This window comes from Xyrauchen texanus, chromosome 20 (genome assembly GCF_025860055.1).
Source record: "Xyrauchen texanus isolate HMW12.3.18 chromosome 20, RBS_HiC_50CHRs, whole genome shotgun sequence".
Classification (NCBI taxonomy): domain Eukaryota; kingdom Metazoa; phylum Chordata; class Actinopteri; order Cypriniformes; family Catostomidae; genus Xyrauchen; species Xyrauchen texanus.
The window spans coordinates 4883835-4904944 of record NC_068295.1 but is presented as its reverse complement, the minus strand read 5'-3'; positions in this window follow the sequence as shown (position 1 = coordinate 4904944).

Below are 21110 nucleotides of genomic sequence, written 5' to 3'. Positions count from 1 at the left end.
CTTTTTAACTTTTAATTATTTATTAATTTATTTTGCATATTTTTTTATTTATGTGTTAATTTATTTTTTATATGTATTTATTCAAACATATATCTATTTCCATATTTATATATTCCCATATATATATTTATTTATTATACATGTATTTATTTTTACTTTTCTGTGTGCAACATGGAAATGAGGGAGGCGGTCCTTGCGGAGCTCCAGGCGTCCACCTTAGCACCTTTGACTCGCACAGATTTTGAATATGCAGGGAACGTTTTGCAGAGAGTTTAACATTCCAGGATGTGCTACGACATGCATACAGCTCTCCTAAAACATCAGTTAGCACCACTACTCTAAATGAAACATAGTTATTTGATGCGTGGTTATCGACTTCATTCGCAAGTTTCGCAACTCTCAGATATATGTGAAGAGTCAGCTAGATTTTTTAATTTTTTTATTGCAGATGTATACATACATAAACGATCAGGTAAATGAAGCATGGTTGTATCTTTTACAATGAACAATCATAACAACAGAAAACAATATTATGGATTTGCAGACATCAAAATATGAAGTTATATACACAGAAAAAATCATATAATTTATGAAACTTGCTTCATTTTGTGGTTTTGTTGAAGAAACAGCTCCCGATTTATTTTGTGATTGTAGTATAACCAATACATCTTGGATTTTTAGACCCACAAATAGCTATAGTTTACACGCGATATGGCTATGACCTAATGTCGCATCAAAACAAGTCAAGAGTAAAGGTGCGTACACACTGCCAGCGACTTTATCGCTGCAGGTCGCCAGTGGCTGGCGGTGAAGTCGCTAGTGGGTGTTCCCACTACTGGTTGCCTAGTAACGTTTATAAATGACATTCACGGATGTCATTCCATTGCTGTTGACAGCGAATCTCTTTTCTTGCCACTAAAAACAAACATTTTGGAGGGAAAATACTAAATATAAATGGAATCAGTACATAAAATGCTTTAATATCAAAGATGAATGAGAAACAAGGCGTGCTGTTTGCCAGAGCGGCTGTTTATCTGCGGCGAAAATGCAAATGCCGGTCTGTCTGGGTCCACAAAATCCCCGCGATCTCAGATACACCTTTCCACGCAGTATTTTTCTTAAAAATGTCCTTGTACGTGGGAAGAGACATATCATAGAGCACTGGAAAATTTCTAACAGCAAGAATTAGCCTTTCACCCATCTTTCCGTTACTGCAGGAGCTGAGAGAGAGAGAGCGAGAGAGAGAAGGATCACGTGAGCTCTCTCGTCGTCTCTCCTATTGGCTGTCGCTTCCGTTAGTCGCTCCAAAGTTGAACTTTTCTCAACTTTGTCGCGTCGCTGGACACGCCCACATCTAGCGCCAACGGTCGCGACAGCTCGTATCGCCGGAAGTCGCTGTGCTCGCATTGAAAATGAATGATATTGAGTCGCTGTCGCGCGCGATGTCGCTGGCAGTGTGTACGCACCTTAATCGAGCACACGCTTCAATCTACAATAAGCCAATGGTAAGCAGGACACGCCCACATAATTATCATACAAGAGACAGAAATGTAAGAATAAATACAAAAATAAATAAATGAGGGAATATTTAAATATAGAAACAAATACATGTGGGAATAAATACAAATAAACGAATGCATAATTAAATAAATTTAATTATTTGTTTTCTTATTATTAATTTTTTTTTTTTAATGTAGGCTATTTATTTATTATTTTTGCATGTTTTCCATACTGACAAGTGTGGGATTAGTTAAGGGATAGTTCACCCTAAAATGAAAATTCTCTCATCATTTACTCAATTTCATGCCATCCCATGTGTATGACTTTTAGAAGATTTTTAGAAGAATATCTCAGCTCTTTTGGTCCATACAATGTAAGTGATTGGTGGCCAGAAATGTGAAGCTCCAAAAATCACATAAAGGCAGTAATCCATAATACTCTATTGGTATAATATTTGTCTTCATTCACTTTGTGTGAGAATTTGATCAATATTTCAGTCCTTTACTACTATAACTCTCTACTTTCACTTACATGATCTGAAAGTGGAGATTTATAGTATAAAACGATTGAAATATTGATCTGTTTCTCACTCACACCTATCATATCGCTTCTGAAGACATGGATTTAACCACTGGAGTAGTATGGATTACTTTTGTGCTGCCTTTATGTGCTTTTTGGAGCAAGTTTTGGTCACCATTCACTTGCATTGTATGGACCTACAGAGCTGAGATATTCTTCTAAATAAAATTAGCTTGTGTTCAGCAGAAGAAAGAAAGTTATACACATCTGGGATGGCATGAGGGGGAGTAAACAATGAGAGAAATTTCATTTTTGGGAGAATTATCCCTTTAAAAGTGCTTAATATGTGAAATTGAAAATTCCTGAGAAAAACTAAACCTAACTTCACAAGAAAGTGACATTGGCATTTCATCACTTAAAGCTGAGCTGGGTAGCAAGCTCTCCTTAACGGAGAGTCACTATTATTTTCCACTGTCCTCATGGGACATCAGATAGTAATTACAGAGGAAATTGCCTTTTACAGAAGTCGCTAAGCTGTGCTGGTGGAGACCAGGGTAGCTATTCCCTTACCTGCACAGTAACAAATAAACTAGAGAGATAATGCTGAATGTCTGCAAAACTGAGATTACCCATCTCTTATCAGGGAAGAACAGCATGGAAAAATATAAAGGAACTTTATCTGATAATAAATAACATTCACAGTTAACAATTATTTTGACAAGTAATTTATTTTAATAGCCCTGCCGTTGGCAAGGGTTGCAACAACCTACTGGTAGATTTCATAACCACACCAAGAATTACACAATGTTGTGGTATAATTGCAAATAGGCTTCTCAATTTATGCTTTATTACCTTCCTTTGGTGTTGTACTCTTTGGTTTGACGTCGTATGAGCGCTTTGAGAGCGTCCTGCAATGACTGCAGCCCTCTGTACTGCTCTGTTTGGTTTGCAGTAAAGCGTACGCAGTTCATCCTCTCCCGGCTGCAGGCCGCTCAGATCAGTATTGTTTTGAAATGTGGGTTGAAGCTCAGAGCGATATTGCAAGTGGTGCTGCCTCACAGAGGGACAGTTTACTATATTTGTTTATGCTCATAATGTGTTCATTTAGAGTCTCTGTCAGTGTTCATTGTAGATTAATCTGTACTCAACACCTTTTAAAGGAAACACCCCGGTGTTACATCTTAAATGCAGTTTTAATGTATTATAGCTTTATTAATTTTCAAATGATACAGAAGCAGGTCATGTAAATAACTACAAACTCCGAAACGGTCATTTCTCAGTGCGCTCAGCGCCTCTTCTATGAGTTGTGCGAAGTGTCCCGATCTAAGGGAGAGAGATTGAAACTGCACCGGCTGATGCACACTCGGGGATGCTCATCCCTCGAGCGTGCACGCTTAATGCAGCTAGATTATAACATGATTGCTTTTGACTTATTGAATTGTAATATATGTGTCACTGTGTGTTTCTTATCTTGAAGAAAATTGTCAATATGCAGCTTTATTAATAAGGGAGAGTTTTTTTTTGTGTGAGTTAAAGATGGATTGATGTGTACAGAAAGGTGAGAGAGGAAGTCTTCACCCCCATTATACACTGAAACAAAATACGTTTTTGGCTTTGGCTTATTTTCCAATATAAATATCTAAAACTCCTTTAAAACAACAGCTATACTGCAGAAGAAAAAATTGTTATCTGAGAATGTTGGATATAATATTAAAAATACGAATATTTTAAAATATCTTAAAATCCTTTAAATAAAGATGCATTCACCTGAGAAAAAGCAGATATTTATACTTGCTTTTAGAGAATTGATCTTGAAGTATATTTTGTCTTTACTGCACTCGCAGAAGTATAACCAAGTGAAAAATACACTTATATACAAAATACATTTACTGTATATTTAAGATACATCCTCTTAAAGCAAGACTAAATATATTATATGTCGATTCTCAATTAAATGTTTCTTTTTTTAAGGATTTTTGACCATTTTAAATGGATAACAAGACAAAAACATTTGATAACAATAGGATTTATTGTAAGTGAATTTCTTTACTGAATTAAACATAATAAAATGATTTTTTAATTCAGTGAATGTCATTTTGAGGTATTTTTAAAAGATGATTTTGTCCTCTTTATTGTTAGTAAGCAAGTTTAATACAACGTTTTAAGTTGGGGCACAAGCTGAATAATCGGGTAAGATTCACGTTTGAGGTATGACTGTGTATAATTTATGTTGTAGAACAAAACTGTTGTAAAAATCCAATTCTAAACACCCAAAGGAAAATCCAGAGGGAACACATGGCGAATTACACTTCCGGGTTCGCCTACAATCTGACGTCACAGCTGAACAGCGGTCAATTTGTAAGCGAACCAATTGAATCTATGAGTGAAAGAGTTCAATAACAGGATTTCCCAACACATAGGAAAATCCAGAGAGAGTGCACGGTGAATTCTCTTCCACGTTTCGCCGTGCAAAGGTAAATGCGATTTACCTCAACACTCGACAGTTTGATACAGTGAAAGAAATCTGCTTCATTCATAACTTAATAATGCTATTTCTAACTGACAGTGTACTTTGTTGTATACTCCACATTTAGCCAAATCTAGTATGCAGAGCATACAAATAATATTAATAAAAACAAATATGAGTAGTATGCTTGTATGCTTTTCAAACATAGCCATTTAATAGCACTCTTGTTTGTAGAGGAACCAGGCCTCGTCTCCATTGGAAGCATCATGTCTTGTCCACTAGATGGCAGCAGAGACCATGTTCTGCAATGTGACTCTTTCACGTCATGTCCACACATGCTCTGCGCATGACCTCTTTCATGAATGCAAATAACCTGTAAATGACACATTTAAAGACTCTATCTGGTTCCCATTACACTCTAACCTGAGTTGCCAGATTTTTGCACTAAACCACACTCATAAAGTAGAGTTCAGGTTGGAGAAAGCCCTCATGTTTGTTCAGTAGCACAGTGACTCTAAACTTGTTTTCATTCAGGACTCAGATTTTACATTGGAATCAAATTACAAGGAATTTGCACCAATGCAGTCGAGTTTGATTGAATGCGGTAGAGTTATTGGATTTTGGAAATATTTTCTCCCTTTAAGCCTCTTCATTTCACTTTATTTTGCATTATTAGTTGCATTTTATTATTTGCGTTTAGCATTGTTTTTTCTGGCAATAAAGTTTTTGGTCGTGACACACCAGTTGAGAAACACTGCACAGAGGTGGGTAGTAACATGTTACATTGACTTGAGTAAAGTTTTTGGAGAGAATATATTTTTTGGAGAAAATGTACTTTTAAGAGTAGGTTTAATAGTGGGTTCCCCTTCTGTCACTCACTCGACGTTGTGTCGATTGTAGTGACACAAGGGGTCTTCCTTGGGAGCCTCGTGTACCTCTGAACTCAAGAAAAGGCCAATGTGAAATTGGCAGACAGAATTTGCATGTCCCGCCCCGGGACATACGGGTAAAAAGGGAAGCAGGCATTGTTTATTTTTACGTGAGTACAGTTTTTGGCTACCCTACCCACCTCTGCCACTGCATGAGTACAAATGCAATTTATTTTTCATTAAGTGCATATCAATCACATATTCAAATAGTTATTTAATAAATACAATGATTTTGTCAAGTAGACCCTGAGAGCAACAGTTTGGTTGAACAATCATATGAAATCCAGATCGTCTTCATCCATATCAAAACAGTGCCGTGCAGGGGGGATATGGCGCCGTTTTCACACTATCAGCGTGCAGATCTATCACGACACCTCCTGTTCTGTGCATTATCTGTGAATCAGTGTGAGGCAGAACCAGGGCTGAACGGGTAAGCTCTAAAAACATGAACGTGCATTTACGCACATTGATTCAGAACACTGAGCAAGTTCTGAAGTGTATTTAATGCCCTCTTCCTCAGTTCAGTACATTTGGAATCATTCGAAGTCTGCAATTACAAATTGTATGAACACAAATGTCTCAATCACATGGTTGTGAGATCCTTTATGTGAAGTTAGGATGTTCAAAACTACATCATTTTAAAATTGACTTTGCAACTGGTCTGAACTGGAAAAGTCCTACTTTACAGTACACATTTTCAATGCCCCCAATAACATACTGTAGGTGTTATTATACTGGATAAAATATTACATTCACAATTTTTTAAAATAAAATCGTATTAGTTTGTATTTTGTCACAATATGACAATTAGGATGTCCTTCTCATCACTTTCCATCCTGTTTAACATTCGTAATTTCCTTTTAAATTGCATCATCCTCCAGGAAGTGACATCATTTTGGAGGGAAAACAACAGCACAAACATCAGTAGGTATCTTCTGAATTCTGTGATGTTTTGTTGTGTTTGTTGGTTTGCCTTGATGTAATTACAGAAATCAGTACAACACCACAATTAAATGGTTGGCGGGTCGGTTTGCGAGGGGGGTCATAATGTTTGATTACAACACATTACACAATTCATAATAACAGTTCAAATGAATGCAAGGATAAATAAAAAAAGTGTATTCAATGTAGGGATGCCACAGTGTGAGTTTTCGACTGTTAGATTACCGTCTGAGAACAATATCGTGGTTAACCGGTTTTACAATTATAGGCAATGTTTTTTATTATTATGCAACAGCACAAAAATGCATATCATATAACAATTGTCTAAATGTCTCAGTGGATGTATTTCCGGGGGATATGTGGATGCTAAGGGAAGCCCTTGAATAAGAACTGATAAATCACACACATTTACATTTATGCATTTGGCAGACACTTTTATACAAAGTGACTTACAGTGCACTTATTACAGGGACAATCCCCCCGGAGCAACCTGGAGTTAAGTGCCTTACTCAAGGACAGAATGGTGGTGGCTGTGGGGATCGAACCAGCAACCTTCTGATTAACAGTTATGTGATTTAGCCCACTACACCACCACAACTCCACACACAAACAAAGGAGGTATTAAGAGATGCTCCAATGTAGTGCACAACGCTGCTTATGTGCATCCAGAGCTCAGTGATGTGCTTAAGTGTAAACGGGGTGCTTCAAATGTGCATAAATGTAAGATTATTGTGGGTGTGCAACATGTAGTTCACGGCATTAAACAGTTTTTTGTTCTGCATCAGTTTATTAAAGCAATCCGTTGTTCTGTCAGACACCACAACATAAAGAATTGGCAATATACTGTCCACATCACCTTACAAATAAACGCGTGGACTATGCATATTAATGGGAACATTGCATGCAGCAGGCAGTTTAAAGTCCGATCATGACTAAAATGGACATTTATTGTTGCATGCGTGAATTTGCACTGATGCAATTCTTAAATAACGAGGTCGATTTAAGACGCAACTTTTCAAATTTACTCGCTGATAGCATGCAAATACACCACGTGCTGTGTCAGCATGCTTAAAAATGACAAAAACTGGCATCTTTAATGCATCACTTTAAAATCAACGCAGCTAAACATATTAAACGTACTAGTTTGATGTGGGAGCATCCTGTCCCATTTGTAGATTATGTGTCTTTCTAGGACTTCTGAGCGCTTGTTTTACATCCGTCGTCTTCAGTCAGTCTTTTAAATGCCGTCAAACAGACGATTTAAATAACTTTTTTGATGGACGTGATGGGTTGATTTACGCTAATTCATAACAAATTTCAATCGAATTAAATTGTGTGATGTTTACCAAAATCAAATGAATAAAACTAATATTTAAAGTAATATTCTTAAATATTTAATTTAGTTTTTAATTTAATTAAAGTGCACTCAACTTTCTGTTATCGTTTTTATTATACTGGACTTACACTGACTTATAGCAGCTTGGATGCAGCTTCATTCAAAATCAATAGTTTTCAGTTGCAAATGCCATTGTAAAAAAAATCACTAGTCAGAGTCAGTCATGATTACTTTAATCAAGTGTACCGAGTGCATCTTTAAAAATGACTCAATTCAATTTGATGGAATTTTGTTATGAAAGTGTTCTTTTGTGTTCCACTGAAGAAAGTCATGAGGGTGGACCGACATGAGGGTGAGTAAATGATGACTGTTTGTTTGATGATGATTGTTTTTTTTTTGTTTGTTTTTTTGGTGAACTCTCCCTTTAAATGACATTAAAAGCCACCTTTGCAACTATAAGCAAACAAATAGTTTTTTTTAAGCATTCAAATTTTAATTTTGAAGTTAAGGGTTCAAAAAGTAGAGCATAACATTGAATATACAATGAAAATAAAGCTCAAGGTAAGCCAGAAACATGCACGTGTAGGAGAAAAACACAAACATAGACTACACTAATTTCTCCCAAAATGTGTCCACAGTATAAGAACAGTCAAGCATATCATCTTAACACACCTAGCACAGCAACTCTTTCCCCCGTTAAAAGAGAGAAGTATGCACAGCTGGTTTAGGTAACTTAAACCCTTATAGTAGAAATAACTATTCAAAAATGTGATTCATAGTGACTCAATGTTGTTTCAGATGCAGGCGGTGCTCCAGAAGCAGCGAACAGGACCAGCCATTACCATACACTCATAAAACAGACCTCAATGTAAATGAGGTATGGGGCCCTCCTAAAAAAGAACGTCTACTTGCTATTTTATTCGGAAGGCAATATAAATTCCCAGCCTGCAATATAAGTGCCATGGTGGTATGCATATACAGTATGTGTGTGCTTGTTTCACTGTAGGCCAACTTATGAGGGCCACATTTCTTAAAATGCCCTTCAAAATGCAGTAAAACCTCTTAAACCTACTGTGTGGATGTTCCTCATTAGTAAATGTTCATACATTGGCCAACTGGCTTAATTAAAATGTAAATTGCCAAAAATCTTAAAATCGAATCAAATATATAATCTCTTTCTTATAGTGACAGTTAATAATGTGAGCTTTCAACTCAGAGAGGAAAAAATGAATATGTGGGTTTGTCATCAAGGGCAAATTAGATTCATGCCTAAACTAATAAAACACCCCTCAGCTGTCATGCAACCTCATTCACACTACACATATTTCACCTATAGACTGTGGTTTTCAAGACACACGGGCCAAATTTGAGACCTTTTGAAGTTTTTCAAAGGCAATAAATCACAGGATCAGGCAGATTAATTTAGTGTATTTTGGAAAACTGCAAGCAGACAAATATTATCCTGCTTTTAAGGCGTATGTTTTTATATGTGTCTGTGTGTGATGGTGATTTTTACTTGGACGTTTTCTGACAGTTCTTGAGACAATAATGTAAACAAACACCAAGAGTAAAACATTTTATATTTACATTAAAGGGCTAGTTCACCCAAAAATGAAAAGTCTCTCATCATTTACTCACCCTCATGCCGTCCCAGATGTGTATTACTTCTGCTAACAACAATAAAACATTTATAGGAGAATATCTCAGCAATGTAGGTCCATACAATATAAGTCAACAGGGTACAAAACTTTGAAGCTCAAAAAAGCACACAAAGGCAGCATGAAAGTAATCCATATGAGTCCAGTGGTTACATCCATGTCTCCAGAAGAAATATGAGTGCTGTGTGTGAGAAACAGATCAATATTTAAGTCCTTTTTTATTAGAAATTCTCCTCTGTGCCAGTAGGTGGCGATATGCATGAATGTGAATCGGCAAAAACAAAAAGTGGATATTTCTAGTAAAAATGTTTGTATTATATTGATCTGTTTCTCACCCACATCTATCATATCACTTCTGAAGACATTGATTTAAACTCTGGAGATTACTTTTATGCTTTTTCTTTAGCTTCTAAGTTTTGGACACTGTTGACTTGGATTGTATGGACCTACTGAGCTGAAATATTCTTCTAAAAATCTTCAGTAGAAGAAAAAAGTTATACAGATCTGGGATGGTATGAGGACGAGTACATTTTCATTTTTAGGTGAACTATTCCTTTAACAGTGCCTAATGTTGGCATGAATGTGCGTTTTTTGTTGTTGTTTTTTTAGCGCAGAATGCATCAAATATCCACATTCAAAAAAATGTCAGCAATGTTTTCTAGCTGTCTTAGATATAAATTATCATTTTAAAAAAATTGCGTTTGGCTTCACATTAGTCCATTATTTCCATCCGGTGAAAGCAGTTAGTGGCTGTAATTTGAGTGCTATTTTGTTTTTATATCTTTGAGTATGAGAAAGTATTGTTTCACTAAAAGCCCATGTTTTGTCCGGGCTAGGAACTTTAAAATATTTTGATCATTAAAAATGTGATTATCCAAATTAATCAAAGATCGGGCAATTTTACTGTTTATCTGACTGATAACTTGGCCATTAAAACATAATGGCTGTTAATATATTATTCTTATGTATATATATATAATGATATCAATTTTGTCCTTTACTGGACCTTATTTTACTGTAGCAAACAAGAACATATCAACATTGAGGACATAAAGACATTACAATATACTATCAAATACAGTACATTTATGTGAATTGACCCCAATATCAAACATTTTAGTAATCAAAATGACATTTCTTTAATGCTCGTCTTAAGAATATTATATGTTGTGGATGCCTTGATATTCAGGGGTCTAGACATTTTCTGTGAGGAGGCAAGACGGGAATTTACATCAACAGAAAACAATCTAAAATTAGGTTTGGAAGATGAATATAATTTTATAAAAAATCTGAAACAAATATCACATAGGTCTCCCTTGGTAGGCTTTAAAATTAATTTGCTCTGCAGTGCCACCTTGTGGCAAAACAGAAGTGAACCTCAACTGAGCCTAACCAAAACAGATAGCAAATTGATTTGTCTGTTTTTAGAAAATCCCAAATGACCTCAGCATTTTAACCCTATTCTTCATTATTAGACATTTAATTTAATAAGGTGATATGGAGGAAAGATAAAAGACATTTTAGTGGTCAAAATTACACTGTAGTTTGATTTAGGAAAAGAGTAATGAAACCACCATAGCACCATGTGCTACAACTAACTTTCTGAAGTTGTGCCAATGTTTTGGCCTGTGATTTTGCCGTCCTCCCACAAGACTGATGCATTTAGTCTTCACCCACACCGAGCTAAAAGCTTCTTTATCACTGTTCAGAACAGAGACTCTGGCCAGCTGATAACCCTCATACATCACGGCCATTCTGAGATCTTGTCTCTATAATAACACAGCATTATGACCCCGGCTCATCTGTGCATTTGTGCCAACATGTGCTGCTCAAGGGGTCAGAGTTTGGCTAGTTGGCATGGTGTAGGAAGCTCCTGGATGCTAGACTCTGTAACTAAACCATTATGGGTGTAAAAAGCATCTTGCATTGAAAAGTTGAGCAGATTATGTTTAAAATTGAAGGGGAGGGATGTTCCTATTTAGAGTATGCTAGCATAGAGATTGCCTCAATGCTATCAGATATGGACTAAAAACCACAAAACTCCAATTCTGATTCAATTCGGTCTTGAAAGATATCGAGGGGAGGGACTGTGAGAACGTGGCTTCAAGTTCCAGGCAATTTTTACAGCATTGTTCACCTGGTTATTAAAGCGGTCCTGTCTGCCTTCCCTGGAAGCCCATTTGAGTTATCGAGCTCCCCTTTGTGCCGGTTCAAATTACTTTAATATCTCCTTCCTTTCTAGAGAACAGCCAGTGCTGGCTGTTAGCTCACTTTGATTCAAATGCAAACCAGTGATGTTTGCAAACCTAAGAATGTCAGTTTCTGGTATATATACAGTCTTTATAAAACACCCTGTCCCTGAATGACAAATGCTACATTGAAACGGAGTTATCTAAGTTTGATTTTATTTTCATTATTTTAAATGTGACATTGTTCAGAATCAAATAAATAAGTATATAAATATAAAATAATTTATAAATATGTACAATTCACTACCATTCAAATGTTTTGAACATGGTGCTTTGACATCAAGCATAAAAATAAGAATATATATATATATATAAAAACATAAATAATTATCTGTATAAACATACAGTATATGAAATAAATTAAATTAATTCTAGAATTTGAAAATAAGGTTTTGTATAATATTGCATTGCTGTGTTGCTCCTAGATTCTTACTCACACAGTGTAGATTAAAACATTATTAAAAATAATGAATAAGCACATGGCCACTGCTGTGAATCATTAAAACAAGCACCACTATTTCATATAAGAGCTCTACAATTAATGCATCTCTACTGAGGTTTTTAATCGAAGAGACAGCGGAGAAAATAAAGAATAAAGAGCATTCCAAAAAGTTAGTGATCTTGGGAATTTCTAAGTTACAAAACAATATCAAAGTGTTCGTATGACACCACTAGTACAATTATCAGTTAGTGGATGCTACATCAAACCACTCAGACAATGGTTATGTTACAAAAACGACCATATTGCCTACTTCAAAAAATAGCATGTAAACAGTATGTAGTACAGGTAGTGAAACATTTTCAAAATGGAATACTAGCGTACTGAATATTGCACAGTATATACTGTATAATGCATACTTCAAAAAATATGTAAAACAGTCTGCAGTAGGAAATGATAAATGTTCGGAATGTAATACTTGCATACTACATACTGCAAAGTCTATACTGTAAAATGCCTACTATTTTTTTTTTTGTATGGAGTAGATAATGATACATCTTAAAAATGGAATTCTAGCATACTGTGCAGTGTACTATGCAGTGTATATAGTATAATGCCTAGTTTTTTGTTTTAAAATAGTATGTAAAACAGTATGCAGTACAGGTAGTGAAACATTTTCCAAATGGAATACTAGCGTACTGAATATTACACAGTATATACTGTATAATGCTTACTTCAAAAAATGGTATAAAACAGTGTGCAGTATAGGTAAGAATAAATGCTTATTTATTGTAAGTGCACATATTTAAGTGTACTGCACAATTTAAAAAAACATGTACTGTAAAACAATATGCAGTATGCAATGATAAATGTTTCGAATGGAATCGTAGCATACTGCATACTAGCAGTATGTACTGTATAATGCCTATTGGTTTTTTTTTTTGTTTGTTTTTTAAGTGTGTTAAACAGTTTGCAGTTGGCAATGATAAATGTTCAAAGTTCTGACTATGTTCAAAATGGAATACTGGCATACTGCATACTGTACAGTGTACTCCTGCCTACAAATTAGTATGTAAAACAGGTCACATTAGGCAGTGTTAAAAGTGTTGCCTATGTTTAGAAAGCAATACTAGCATACCACATTCTGCACAGTACAGAATATACAGTATACTGCTTTTAAAAAACATGTTCAGAATAGAATACAAGTATATAATGTGTGATACCTTTTAATAAAATCATATGTAAAACAGTTCAGAATGAAATACAAGCATACTGCATACTGCATACTGCACAGTGTGTATGAGGCCTAATGTTTTGGGGAAGAAAATATGTAAAACAGTCTGCAGTAGGTAATGATAAATGTTCGGAATGGAATACTAGCATACTACATACTGCAAAGTATATATTGTGAAATGCCTACTACTTTTTAAGTAGTATGCACAACAGTATGTAGTAGATAATGATAAATCTTGAAAATGGAATACTAGCATACTGTGCAGTGTACTATGCAGTGTATATAGTATAATGCCTAGTTTTATTGTATTTAAATAGTACGTAAAACTGTTTAGAATGGAATACTAGCATACTGCATACTGTGAAGTACAGAATATATAGTATACTGCCTACTGCTTTTAAAATAATAGCATGTAAAACAGTATGCAGTAGGCAATGGTAAATGTTCAAACTTCTGGCTATGTTTGTAATGGAATACTATTGAACTAGTGAGGTACATATTGTTTGTGTTCTGCTGTTTTTGTTAAATAGTATGTAAAAAAACAGTATGCAGTTTCTCCATTCCTGGTCCTATGTCATATGGCATGTTGTAGAGAGGCAAAAAGTCCATAAAATACATTTAAAACTTCTCATTTTAAACATTGAAATTCGGAATTTATACAAAGGATAAAATGTCAATATAGGATTTGTAATTCAGTATAATGAGAGGCAAAATTGTCTAAAGGTCTGAATACCTGTAGCATGTGTGGTTGGAGAATGTTTCAATCACTCTTGTTTATAGATGAATGAAGGCGGAGAGAAGGACAAGAGGAGGTACTAAAGGTAATGCAAGCCAGGCAGTGACATGACAGATAGCAAATTTCAGTGCTGGGAAAAGAGGTGTTCTCTAATCAGAAGCAGCCTCCGATCTCCTCTCACAGCTTGGCTGACCTACAGAAACTTACTGATGTGAAGAACCAGGTCAAACCCTTAAGGACACCTTTGCACACAAAATGGAAAAATCCACTGTATTTTGAAAGTTGACCAACCTGGGGGAACCCAAGATCTAGCTTAGACCAATGTAAAACATTTTAAATCAGCATCCCATTCCAGGGACCAGCATTTAAAACACAACATATGCTGGTGACCAACAAAGCTGGACTTTCCAAAAGGGTTGATGCACCATATTTGAATTCAATTACATTTCTGAGAACTAAGCCTTTATTGAGATTCTGGGAATGTTTGGAGAATGTTTGGACCTAGACAGTGTTGAAAGCATACATTATGTTGTAGAATTTGTTTGTCCTATTCACTAATGGCTGGCTGTGATAATTAACCTGTCTCTGTAGGTACTCAATTAGAGGGCATGTCACAAAACTGATATCTACATTGTGAAATTTACTGCTGTCTGTTTGCGTGGTGACAGAATATTACTAACAACAGAGTAATTTTCAGCAAAGTTACAAGGAAGCAAGCATTCTGCCCAAGAGTTGACCTGACTAAACAACCACATAAACTGTCTTTAGTCTTTGTCTCTTCAAATACAACATGCCTGAGCGTCTGAATATTCACCTGAGACTGTGTAGTATAATGGCTTATGGTGGACAAAGGAACTTTTAAACCTCTCTAAAAATGGCTATTTTTATTGTTTACTTTGGGAAGAGTTACCAGACTGAAAGGTCGAATAAAGGTGATAGTCGCCACATCATTGTGGACATGGAGCTGGTATAAAGGGCCATATGAAATGTGTTTTATTTCATTTTTCAAATTATGTTTTATTTTTTTATCCCCTTTTTCTCCCAATTTGGAATGCCAAATTCCCACTACTTAGTATGTCCTTGTGGTGGTGCAGTTACTCACCTCAATCAGTTGCCTCCGCTCCTGAGACCGTAAATCCGCGCTTCTTATCTCATGGCTTTTTATGCATGACACCACGGAGACTCGCAGCATGTGGAGGCTCATGCTACTCTCCGCGATCCATGCACAATTTATCACGTGCCCCATTGAGAGCGAAAACCCCTAATCGTGATCACCAGGAGGTTACCCCATTTGACTCTACCCTCCCTAGCATCCAAGCCAATTTGGCTGTTTAGGAGACCTGGCTGGAGTCACTCAACACGCCCTGGATTCAAACTTGCAACTCCATGGGTAATTTTTTTTCTAATTATCATTTATTATTATTATTATTATAATTTTGGTCAAATAGAGTGCTGCACAGCTGCGGCACTGTAAACTCTTGCTTGAGATATTGCTTAAATATTCTGGGAGTGGTGGTGGTGGTGTAGTGGTCTAAACCACATAACTGGTAAACTGGTAATCAGAAGGTCTTTGGTTCGAACCCCACAGCCACCACCATTGTGTCCTTGAGCAAGGCACTTAACTCCAGGTTGCTCCGGGGGGATTGTCCCTGTAATAAGTGCACTAATAAGATTGTCCCTGTAATAAGTGCACTGTAAGTCGCTTTGGATAAAAGCGTCTGCCAAATGCATAAATGTAAAAAATGTAAATATTCTGTAGTTATTATTGATATACTGCATTATTATCATTACTACAAGATTGAATATTTTTTTTATTCATTTTACTGAAAAGAAGTAATATAATTCTGTCACTTTTTTTTTTTTTTTTTCAAATTCACAAATCTAATTAAATAGAGCTTTTTATTTTGCCGTTTTGGCTGAAAACCAGATGTTTACCTCACCTCTGCTAAAGCAGTTAGCTATATAGACTAATGTGCTTATTAAACCACAAAATTAATTATATAAATAGTCTGCGTGTGCTGCGCACTTCACAGTGAATAAAGAGGTCTGCTCTTTGTCATTAATACATACAAAGTGTGCATGTGAGATTCATGATGCTGTTACTGCATAAGCAGCAGCTTCTCACACTCATTTACTGTTGAAGCGCGCAGCTCATGCAGATCGTATAGTCTATTTGCTTAATTCAGTCTCAGCTTTTTGTGGTTTAATCATCATACTAGGACATATCATGATTTTTATTTTATTTACCAATTGAGCATTTATGCATCGATTTAATTACAAATATGTCAAATTCCGTGACATTGTGCTATTAATCGCGCTGTTGTTTACAGAACATCAATGTTTCAAACTTGAAACTGTAAAAAGGGTCCATTGTTTATGATCTATTGACACTTCTTTCTCCCCAATCCTATCAATAACATTACACAAACCACATTACTCTACAGTCTCACTCTGAATTGTTTTACAGTGGGATCATTGGCTGATAACATTTAATGGGTGAATAAAAGAGTCATATGTGTTCATGAGGTCGTATGTGCCCTGGCTTGTGCGCTCTGCACTTGAATCAACAGAGATGGCAGTCTATAAAATACTTATTCTTCCTCATGGGCCAGCTGCTGTTGTGTATATTTGCACATGTACTGAACATTGCGTGCTTTGGACTTGCCACCTTTATAATGTGGACAATGATGGAATAGAATATCTTATGGAATATTTAATTAAACAGCCCCTCTTGTTTTGCTATAGAATGGCCCATATATCACATATACAGTAAATAATTTGTGACAATAAGTGTCTAATAGTTTCCAGAACCTGAGGCAGATTTTTAGATACTGAACACATGGCTTATGAATGTCTACATTTATAGGGCTGATGGTAACACTAGTTTTTGACAACGAGGTAATAAAATGAAGAGGTAATGATTTATGAATGTATCAACCTCTCTACTCTGTTGATTTTACCAGGTTTATAATAGCCTACCTATTTCTATTTCAGTCGTGCTCCAAAAAGCAACTTGTAACACAATGTAATGGATATTAAACCCTTACAAAGAAATACCATTGTATTTGGGCATGGTACCATGGTAATACCGTGTTTTAAATATTGCAATGATGGTATTACCACAGTATTCTATCAAGTACTTTGGACTACTATGTACATATCCTGATATAGGAATATTATAATTGTACTGTACTATTGTAAATATCAAAGTACCATAGTATTAATACCATCCAATAGCATCTTGGTACCATCAATGTACTTTTTGTACACTGAATATGTTAAATTTCCGATAAAATGCTGGCAGCTGTGGTTGCTAAACTTTTACCGTACAAAGTGCGTACGGAGACCACATTTCATGCTTTACGGGATATAATTTTGATGCCTGTGTATTTTACTGTATATATTGTTAACCACTAGTAACTAAAAAGGTCACTTGATGAATACCATCAAGAGTGACCCTTCCAGGAGCAATAATTAATACACGTTGTGGCAGCGGGGGCTTGGTCAAGCGCCCGTCCGGGAGAGAAAAGCGGTAAGGGCGCTCACACCTGAGCTAAATTATGTCTAACACCTGTCTCTAATTGCAGTAGCGTGAGGAGAGCGGATAAAAAGCCGGCAGCCACAGAGCATGGGGAGAGAGCCTGACACAAGGCAGAGAATAGTTGTGTGTGACAAAAGGAAAATTAAGTGTAAAAATAAAGCTTACCCCTTAAGCTGACGTCTGTTTCCGTCCCTTCCTTGGTCCGCTTCACACTGGTGCCGAAACCCGGGAATAGAAGGAACATCTTTTTTGTTCCAAGTTATGGAACAGAGTCGCCCCATAGAGTCCTCCCAGCTGGCGGAAGTCCTCCAGTCCCTCGCTACTCTCCATCAGAGCCACCAACACTCTCTGCTGGAGCTCCGACAGGACCAGGATCGTCGGTTCTTTGAGATAATGCGGGCTCAAGCAGAGGACCGGCTTGCTATCCGGAGCCTCCTCAGCCAGGAGGCCGCCCCAGACGCAGCCGCGAAGCTTGGGAGGAGGGACCTTCTAATAGTAAAAACGAAATTCAATACGTTCTTGATCTTAGAGCAAAACTCCACACACTGGGGAAATTAACACAGGAGAATTTGCTCCAGGCTCAAGAACGCCAACGCCGGCTGTATGACAGGGGTGCTCAGCTACGGGAATTTGCACCGGGAGATAAGGTACTCGTATTACTCCCAACATCGAGCTCTAAATTACTCGCCAAGTGGCAAGGACCCTTTGAGGTCACACGACGAGTAGGGGATCTCGATTATGAGGTTAAATGTACCGATAGAGGGGGCGCGTGTCAAATATATCACCTCAACCTCCTGAAATTGTGGAGAGAAGAGGCGGCCTCTGTCACGTTGGCAACGGTAGTTCCGGAGAGGGCAGAGCTCGGACCGGAGGTAAACAAAGCCCACAATCTCAACACCCCGGTTCCTTGTGGAGACCACCTCTCACCGCGCCAACTCGCAGAGGTTTCCGAATTAAAAAAGGAGTTTGCAGACGTGTTTTCTCCGCTACCGGGCCGCACAGACATCATACATCACCATATCGAGACCGAGCCGGGCGTGGTGGTACGTTGCCGCCCTTATCGCTTGCCCGAACATAAAAAGAAAGTAGTTCGAGAAGAATTGGACGTACATTAGCCAGAAGCTCTCCTTGAGGGAGACTAAGTACAGCACCGTAGAGAAGGAGTGTCTGGCCATCAAGTGGGCGGTCCTCACCCTCCGATACTACCTGCTGGGGCGGGCCTTCACCCTCTGCTCGGATCATGCCCCACTGCGGTGGCTCCACTGCATGAAAGATACTAACACCCGGATCACCCGTTGGTATCTGGCCCTCCAGCCTTTTAAGTTCAAGGTGGTCCACAGACCAGGGGTACAGATGGCTGCCGCTGACTTCCTCTCCAGGAATGGGGGGGGGGGAGTGGTAGGCAGGCCGGATGACGCCCCGGCCTGAGTCGGGCGGTGGGGGTATGTGGCAGCGGGGGCGTGGTCAAGCGCCCGTCCAGGAGAGAAAAGCGGTAAGGGCGCTCACACCTGAGCTAAATTATGTCTAACACCTGTCTCTAATTGCAGTAGCGTGAGGAGAGCGGATAAAAAGCCGGCAGCCACAGAGCATGGGGAGAGAGCCTGACACAAGGCAGAGAATAGTTGTGTGTGACAAAAGGAAAATTAAGTGTAAAAATAAAGCTTACCCCTTAAGCTGACGTCTGTTTCCGTCCCTTCCTTGGTCCGCTTCACACACGTGTATAGAGTGTGTGCAGTGTCACTCACAAACAGAAAACATCACCAGGGTAACATGTGACACTAAATTAATACAATAACCATTAACTAAACTACATACAAAAATAACACATTAAATATAAGAATGCAATGTACATAACTGATATTAAAAATCAGGAGAAACATTATTTTTCCTGTAAAATATAATGAAATGTGAAGGGTTACGAAGGGACTTCTTGGAACGCCTGGCTTTTGTTTTTAATGTAATTTTAATTATAGTTTACCGTAAGAAGTACATGTATTTTCTTGTTAAGTGTACTAAATATTTTTACCATTAATTATATGGTAAAATCCTACCTTTTACACCTAATTTTTTTTTTTTCTATATTTAAAATATTTGTTATTTCACAATATTTTAAAAAAAAAAATGTTACAGAAAAATTATTTGCATTGTCTTGCTAAATATATGATAATTGTTTTTGTGTATAAAACCGTTAACCAATTAAAAAGAATTTCTGGAGCATTTTTATATTCTTTGACTGTCAAAATGATGGACATTATTTGCAGTGTATGTGAAACCTGCTGTTTGTAGTACTTTGTAATTTGCAGTAAAATACTATGTAATTGCCCAAGGGCCCAAAATGATCATAAATTATGTCAAAAAATAAATAAATAAAAAAAAATCTGTTGAAGGCTGCTTTAAAATTTAGTTGGAAAACTTTAAAGTAAACAGAAAACATCATGATTCTTCCCACTTTTTAATTGGGTAAACTGAAGTAAGCTAAACAGTTTACTAGTTCTCGCTTTCCCTGGGAATCAAACCTTGTTGTTCTAGCACCAGTTGAGCTACGAGTATCCATCTCAAATTCACCATTGTTGCACTCCCTTAATGTACAGTAAATGTAAAGTGAGTTATGAGCTTCAATGAAGAGGTACAAACTGACACTGACTGAATTACCTTTCAAAGAGCAAACTATAAGTGTGGGTGAAACCAAAACAGCATATGCCTTCATTCGAATTTTGGGATTTATTAGCTGTCAAACTTATCAAAAAGAGCCGAAAGCAGCAGAATCAAGCAACATCTTTGTATCGTTCCTCAGCAGCAAAACGCTCTGTTTGCTGAGAAATTATTACTCTATGCCTAGACCTGCCTGAGTATGTTTCCACTTGTACTGGATGTGAATGAGGCCAAAAGATTTAGAGTATAGCTACAAGACAATAATATTTGATGTGTTGACATATATTTGGTGTTATAAAATCAGGGATGAACTGGCATTATAGCATTTTACCAGGTTACAGGGTTAACCAGCATTACCTCGTCATGTCAATGAAGTTGTAATATTGGATATAACTTTACACAGATAGGATTAGTAATTGATTTCATCACACTAGAATCACGTCTTGTGGCTGTATTTTTGAAATAGTATGCATTTGAATGTTTATGGACTTGCCCCATTCACTTACATTGTAAGTCCCGTCCTGTAACCTTGATTGATTCACCTTTCATTGTTTTTCTTGCCAGATCTGGCAACCCTGATTCAAGAATACCCCCTCCCATTATCAAGCTCCCTGCCTGTCATCTCACCCTATGTTTGCTTTTGTATGTGTCTGGGTCACATCCAGGCCTGGATGGGGATACATCAAGAGCAGGACAGAGAACGCATTCTTAGCTAGCTCGTTCCTCCACAGACCCACTGTTATTTCTCAAGGATATTTGAAAGCAGAGGGGTCTCCATCTTGCAAAAAGCAGCATGTTGTAGACGTGCTGACTCGTAACACACCATTAAGCTACTCAAGTCACGACTTTGTATACACGGTTCCACTATGTTGAGAGTTTATACGCTTAGCATCTTGGCATCTTAGCCT